This window comes from Leucoraja erinacea, chromosome 35 (assembly GCF_028641065.1).
Source record: "Leucoraja erinacea ecotype New England chromosome 35, Leri_hhj_1, whole genome shotgun sequence".
NCBI classification, from domain to species: Eukaryota; Metazoa; Chordata; class Chondrichthyes; order Rajiformes; family Rajidae; genus Leucoraja; species Leucoraja erinaceus.
The window spans coordinates 14,954,226-14,962,397 of NC_073411.1; positions in this window are offsets into that span (position 1 = coordinate 14,954,226).

Genomic DNA, 8,172 nt, shown 5'->3' on the forward strand with positions numbered 1-8,172 from the left:
GTGATGCTGCCTGGTCCGCTGAGTTCCTCCAGCAGTTAGTTATTTGCTCTAACTCCATGTTGTTGCTCTTGGAATCCTGAATTCATTTCCATGCCGAATGTAAAGGGCATCTCCGTGCTGCAGGAGTGCATGCATGCAAGCAGCAGGCAGGCACTGCCCGTAATTCCTCCGTGCTGCCAGAGTGCATGCATGCAAACAGCAGGCAGGCACTGCCCGTAATTCCTCTGTGCTGCCAGAGTGCATGCATGCAAGCAGCAGGCAGGCACTGCCCGTAATTCCTCCGTGCTGCAGGAGTGCATGCATGCAAACAGCAGGCAGACACTGCCCGTAATTCCTCTGTGCTGCAGGAGTGCATGCATGTAAACAGCAGGCAGACACTTGCCCGTAATTCCTCTGTGCCTCCTCAACAGAAAGTTTGAGCTTTGACCACTTGTCATTGCTGCCTCCTTGCCTATAAACCACCCTTGCTGCCATCATCTTTCAAGATGTTGCCAGAACACAATGGGCAGCCAGCAGGTCTTACAAGCTGACCGAGCCCTAAGCGTTCTAGTACCTTTTTGTCTGCTGAGATATAACGTATATCCCCATCAGGGAGGCGCTTCGGCTCAGTGTAGGAACGCTGTGATCCTCATTGCATACCAATGTGAAATCCCCCATGCACAAAATGCTGATGAGAATTGAGAAGCTCTTGCCCAAAAAAAAGCATGGAGGTAGCCCTCCAACAGAGCTTGCCCTTCAACACTGAGCAATAACACTGAGTACAACCCATGAGCTAATAAAGCTGATCCTTGTTCGGCGATAAAGTCTCATGTTATTCACAATTAACAGATAGTTATCCGCATCATAGACAATCAGTCACAGTAGGCTATAATCGATCTATGGGTGCTCGGCTATTACTGAAACTGCTACCATAGGTGAAGGAATGCGAGATACGTCCTTTGCAATTCCCTGGTAACAATCTGCTTTGCCTGAATTGCCGACACACTGGCACCCACTACATCCCTTTCGCTCGATAAGCGATTTTTAAACACCCTGGAATTAAAAAAAAATACTTTTGATTCACTAATTCCAGAGATAAAAATCGTTTTTTTTTTTTTTTTTTATCAAAGCTGCTTTGTATGCTTTTTGCCTCATTGTGCACCATAGCATTGTGAGACTGCGTATTGCCAGCGAGCATAGCTCTGAAGCTACCATGTATCTCTTTCGCAGCTTAGGTAAACAATCGCCACTGCATTGCCTCCTTCAGGAGACAAGCTGTGGCACCACCGCGTTCCAGCCTAGCTATCAGTGACACCGGCCTTTTTTCATTCCGTTCTAAGTGCCTACAAGTCCAGGCGCGCTTGCCTCTCATAGACACGACCTGCAGCCCCTATACTCTCACCACATATATTTAACCCACTCTAAAAATGAGACAGAGCAACACAAAACGAAACAGAACATTCGATCGCCGAATGACATTGCCAGCTCTGTACTCATACGCTTGAGACTCTTGTTCAAGTTTCCTCCTGGATCTACTCAAGTCTCAGCAGCTTCTTTCATCACAAGGCCTCTAAATAATACATATTACTTGCGTATAATGGTCCCAATTTTTTCTGCCACATTACTGGGGGCATCGCCCATGTAAGGCAAGAGAAGAAAAGCACAAAGTATGAGCTCATATACTGCGGCTTCCTTCTGATAGGCCCCCTTCCTTCATAGAAATACACATCACTAAAGGAAACCATTTATTCCATTGTCTCAGAGTCTCTATCTAAAGTATCCCACTGCTCTGCTCTTTCCCATAACCTTGCAAATCTTTTACGTGAAATGTCCAGTTTAGGTTCTGTCAGAAGTAGGTTCCAGATCACACCAGCAAGTTCTCTGTATTTAGTCATGGAGCAATACAGGACTTTAGTCCAACTCCACCATGCCTGAACCACATTTAGCCCCAATACTTGGCCTCGGACACTGCTCACAACTTATAATGTTATTTTCAGGTCTCACTCTTACTGATATCCACACCCCTCGCTTCATCGATCCTGTCACGCCACTAGAATAGCACTGGCACACTCAGCTGACCTCCAATACCGATGACCATTCTTCACATAGTATGACCACCAAACTATAGTTTGAGCTTGGAAAGAGCCAATTTGGCAAACTCAGGGAGAGATATACGATGTATGTCCATGGTAAACTCCACTCTGGCTTATACATATACAAGCCGTCCTAGCTGAACAGACGGCAATCATCTAGTGACCGGAGCTACTTATCTATCTGCTTTAAATACATAACCCAGGCACAGAAATGAAAAGATACAGCCTGGGCAGAACACAGTTGAATATAAGGGGCAACAGCCTTTACCTGCATGCAATTAAAAAGCAATCTGCATGTAACATACTTATCCATCTGCCTTAGGTAATCTTAAGACAGAAATCATGAAAACAGATTCTGTGTTTGACTGCTGCTCGGCCCTGCGCGGTATTCTGTGTTCTGACCATCCGTGCTAGAGCGCTGTCATTTCGATCTACTCGCCACTCAAACCCAGAGAATCCCCCCCATGAGAAAGCAAAATTTCTCTGAAGCCCTCCATCTACAAGATGGACAGGCAGCCCCCCAATTAAACATGCGACTGTTTTGCATTCCCCTACACGTCCAGCACATTATCAGCGCTGCCTCTTCAGGATACCCAGCATTCCCTTCCTTTCTCTCCATTCCTCACCCATGTCTTTATAGCTTTACTAGGCCGTTTAGTAATGCCACAACATTAATTACTACCCGCCATCAATGCCAGGATCTACTCCTCAAGATGCCCTGAAATGTGATTACCCAGAGAGTTGCATACTATAATGTTCATACAATTCACAACAGGAAATGTTTTAAGTGATGTGAAACCATGCCGTTTTACATCTCCACCCATGATTGTTTTTTTATAGCAACAACTAGGCATCCATTAATATGTCCAGTAGTCATCAGCGCATCGACACTTGCTGAGACTTCCTGACACTTGTACAATTTAAACCACCTCGGCCCAATGAGCTTGCCTTTGTGAACAGACAATTCCATTGTCGTTAACGATCCCCAACTCTGCTGCCGTGACAACCTGACCAGAGCGCACCCCTCGACACCACCGTATGGATGAGGGGTCTGTACTACTCCGCGAGCCGAGCCAGGATGCCGTACACTGCAGGGCTGGTTTGCCAGTGGACAGAGTACTGGAGCAGGCGCGAAGTCGTGACTCTCTTCTTCGTGCCTTTACTTGACTGCTACTCACTTCCTTTATCGGTAATCATCCTCTAAAGCGAAGAGTTAAGAGCTCAAAAAGCTTTCATTAATCCATAACAATTTTTTCTCTCGTGCCGAGTCCCTCTTTACATTCCGGCAATCCCACTATAGTTACAAAAATAAATACAACTAAAAGTATATAAGAGAGCACAACTTGTGTTTGTATTGAAATTAACACCAGCGGAAATGTCTGAAGGTGCCTTCATACAAGCCCCGCTTATCAATCTTGACATGCGATGCGCATTGAACAATAGTATTTTTGGGCAGCGAGAGCCACAAGTTTGACGCTATAAAATGTTAGCTTTCTACAAATGATTTGACAAGGAGAAATAGAGTAAAGCGTGGAATGCGCCTCAAGCTCGCTGAGATAGACTGCCAGAGAATTTAAAGCAGAATGCCCAGCACTCTCGCGACACTGCACTGCCCCAGCCCATCATCCAACGCGTGTAGCATCCGCATTATGCCCAATTCAAGCGCGGTGATTCCCGCCGTTATGCGACCAGTGGAAGGCCCAAAATTCTTGCGCACAGCCTCGGCAGGCACTGCTTCGAGAACGACTTGATAGCGACATTTCAGATGAACGTGAAAAGGCGAACAGAGACCTTGAAGAGCCGATTTGAAAAAAAGATTGCCCGCAATGTTAAAATGTATTCCCAAACATTGGATGACGCTGTGGCAAAGGATTGGCTGATGCTGATAGTGGCCACGGTGTGGCACGTCTCCCACTTAGCACTGGAGAGACCATAGCCCCACTCCAAGAACTCAAAAGCATCGACTAAGCCAGAGACGTGGACCCCACTGTGCGTTACCACACCATGGCATAACTACCACTGCAGGGCTTAAGCGATGTGGCAGACGATTGCGCCAGATATGCACAATTGACTAAACACAGCACCGTCAAATCACACCGCCTACCCCGCCAAAATAAATTGACACTTAGCCCCGCATCCATTCCAATCTTTCATTAAACTGCCCGCATGCCTCAGACCAGTAACACTGCCATCCTCCATTTAGTGACCCCCTCGGCAACCAGAACCAGCCGGCGGCCCTAAATCAAATCACAATGGAACCATATACCTCATGCATCTGTTCTCTTGTTTATCTTTGCATTATGCATTAATAGAGAGCTAATGGACCCTTGAGCGAGTTATATAAAAGGAGAGTGGTGCACTGATAAATTTGATTGGGTTTTTAATGCCCAATCGACTAAATCCACTCACTGTTCCTTTACCTAGTGGACTGGGAATGTAAAGACGGTAACCCCCCCCATGTCAGCACTAGCATTATCTACTGGTCAACAATGCAAACAACATGTTCTGCTCTGACATTCCCTCCTCGTCACACCCCAAAAATAGCCCACATCATTCCTTCAGATTTAAAGCGCTGGTTAACGACTATGCCAGCAGAAGCTGCCCCACCCACTAGTTCTGCACACATACTCATTGTAAACATCAGTCTAGCCTATTGTGTCTGCACTGAGGGGGTCAAGAAACAAAAACAGAGGAGAACAAGCCAGTTGAAGAGAAAAATACTAACAGAACATAGCACTCTGAAGGGTGTCAAAATGATAATGGAATTGGCAAACTTTTTAGGCAGCTTTTACCAGAGGAAGTCTATCAGCAAGCAAAAGCGGTCACAAAAATGGGGAAAAGATAGTCTGACGTTGAGCAAAATGTTGGTTGGAAGGATAAAGCAGGACTGCTCAAGAGGACAGCTGACAGGTACCCCCTCTGCTCTTCAGTTAGTAGGGGGACAATCTCCCCAAGTAGCGAAAGACTGCAACCTCTCGTTTTAAGAGTACATTCAAATACGCCAGAACACTTAATGTATTTATAGTCCGTGAACCGTTAGATTAAATGTGGGCCCTAAGTCGACTTTCACAAAAAAATACCAGTCAACATGACCAGGTGATAATGTGCCCCCACGTGACGCAGATGGAAGTCACTCTGACCGTCACCTTGCTTTCATCAGTGGGACATCGCTATCTGTGTGACCAACTGAAATGGTCTGATTCAAATTCCAGAACATTGTGTATTTAATGTCCGTGAATATTGCCATTAAATCAACAAGTCGACTATAAATCAATTGCTAGTCAATGCCCTGAGGCCATATCCAGTATGTGCTAGTCAAAAACTTGGATTGTACAGTTATCAGTGTGAAACATTAACAAAGTCGGTGCATTCAAAAAATGTGGTGCCGATGTGACAGGCATAGATTGATATCAAGAACGTGGGGGTTTTGACCACCTCAAGGACCCGGCTTGAAGAAATGGTACCTCCTAGCTAAACATCCCTATAACTTATTATTCCAGATCTATTCGTTCTTGCATCAAATGATCCACCTGTCAAAGAAACCACTTGAGAATGTTTACACTGCCAATATTTAATAGTGTCGATTATAGAATGCTGTACGTCTGCCATTATTGCTCACTACTAAGCTACCAAGGTCCAGTGAACCAGGCAATTTGTTTACAGAAGGAGAGTAGTTGTCAAACACTGCTAACGTGCAAGGCTGTCCTTGGGCGCATATTACTGCCACACCAACTTTTGGGGAAGAGGTGTAGTAACAATCTATTTCCCATCAAAGCTTGGTGGGACTTTGTGGGAGCTGACCAACCCCACCCAAAACCTGTGATTTAAGCCAAACGTTCTCAGTCTTTCCCGTTGACTTGTCATGTTCTTATTCCTGAACACAGGGGCTCTCAGCAGTGTGGACACCATCAATGAAAAGCTTTTGTTGCGTGTTAACCAGTCAGCAGAAAGATAATACATGATTACAATTGAGCCATTCGCAGTGTACAGATACATGACATGAGTCCAGGTACACTTTTAAGTCTCAATCATTCTATACAGGCTACAAAATCTCTGCCCTGGCTGCTTGTTGATTGGTTAGTAAATCAGAAGCTTGAATTAAAAATGAAGTGGTTGAGGAACTTGTCAGGCCAGGCGGCATCTACAGAGGGAAATGGACAGTTATCTTCTGTATGACAATATTAGACACAAAAAAGCTGGATGTAACTCGGACAGGCAGCATCTCTGGAGAGAAGGAATGGGTGACGTTTTGGGTCGAGACCCTTCTTCAGACTTCTGTACACTTGATACTGTACCTTGGATGATTCCTAAATGCCAGGGCTCATACTGGTAGAGAGGTGAGGTGAGAGCTGGCAAGTGAGATGTAGATGTGGGTGAGGCCCCCAACCTTTTTCACCTAATGGACAATAGTGATAGTTTGTGAAGAGAGGCGAGACAGAGAGCTGTCTAGTGATGTGTGGATCCAAACCCCTCTTCACTTGACAGAGGGTGGAGGTAGGCAGCAAGAAGAGGTGAGGTGATGATCCCAACTCTGATCCAAGTAGATCTCGCTGAGGGAGAGTTTCAGGGAGAGAGAGATAGATATAGAGACAGGGAGATAGATAGGGAGATAGATAGAGAGATAGAGACAGGGAGATATATAGAGAGATAGAGACACAGAGAGAGATAGATATAGATAAAGAGATAGAGACAGAGAGAGATAGAGACAGGGAGAGAGAGAGAGAGAGAGAGAGAGAGATAGAGAGAGATAGAGACAGAGAGAGAGAGAGAGAGAGACAGAGAGAGATAGGGAGAGAGATAGAGACAGAGAGAGAGAGAGATAGAGAGGGAGATAGAGAGAGAGAGAGAGAGAGAGAGATAGATAGAGAGAGATAGAGAGAGAGAGAGATAGAGAGATAGATAGATAGAGAGATAGAGACAGAGAGAGAGATAGAGAGATTCAGAGATTAGAGAGACAGAGATTCAATTTTAATTGTCTTTGTCAGTGTACAGTACAGAGAGAGAGACAGAGAGAGATAGAGACGCAGAGAGAGAGAGATAGATAGAGAGATAGAGACAGGGAGATAGATAGAGACAGAGAGAGAGAGAGAGAAAGATAGAGAGATAGATGTAGAGATAGACAGAGAGATAGATATAGATAAAGAGATAGACAGAGAGAGAGAGAGAGCGGGTCCATCGCCTCCACAGACGCTGCCTCCAGCCCCGGGGCCCACCCACACAGCGCGACACTGACCTGGCGATCTGGTTGCGGCGGATGTGGTGGACGAAGCCGTGGCTCATGTCGAGCCGAGCGGCCTTTCCCGCCGCCTTGTCCCGGGGAGCGGAGCTCTGTTCCCGCAGCTCCATGCAGGCCGCGGCCGGGCCCGGGCCCGCGCTGGTGGACGACCAGCGCTCACCCGGAGTGGACACACATCAACACCCGCGCCTCCAAATACAGTCTGAATAGAAGGTAGACAAATGTGCTGGAGAAACTCAGCGGGTGCAGCAGCATCTATGGAGCGAAGGAAATAGGCAACGTTTCGGGCCGAAACCCTTCTTCAGACTGAGTTTCTCCAGCTTTTTTGTCTACCTTCGATTTTCCAGCATCTGCAATTCCTTCTTGAACACAACAGTCTGAATAGAAGAGTCTCGACCCGAAATGTTCCCCATTCCTTCTCTGCCTGTCCAGCTGAGTTACTCCAGCATTCTGTGTCTATCTTCGGTTTAAACCAGCATCTGCAGTTCCTTCCTAAACATTTCAACATGTAAAATATTGACCATTTCTTATTCTCCTCTTTGAAAACTGACCCCCAGTTCTTCAGAGTCCTTGAGACTCTTGAAAGGCGCCCATAAATAAAATGTATTATTATATTATTATTATTTATAAATGCCGACCCTTTTGGCTTGTGTGTAATAAACTCAGGACCCACTCACTCCAGAGTATCCAGAACGCGCAGTGCAGGACTGAAGGAAGGTTGTGTATGTTGTACATACATGTATAATATTAAAGTAGAGGTATGGGGGAAAGAGGTAAAGTCCAGGACAAGGGGTCACAGCTTAAGGATAAGGGGGAAATCCTTTAAAACCGAGATGAGGAAATCTTTTTTCACACAGAGAGTGG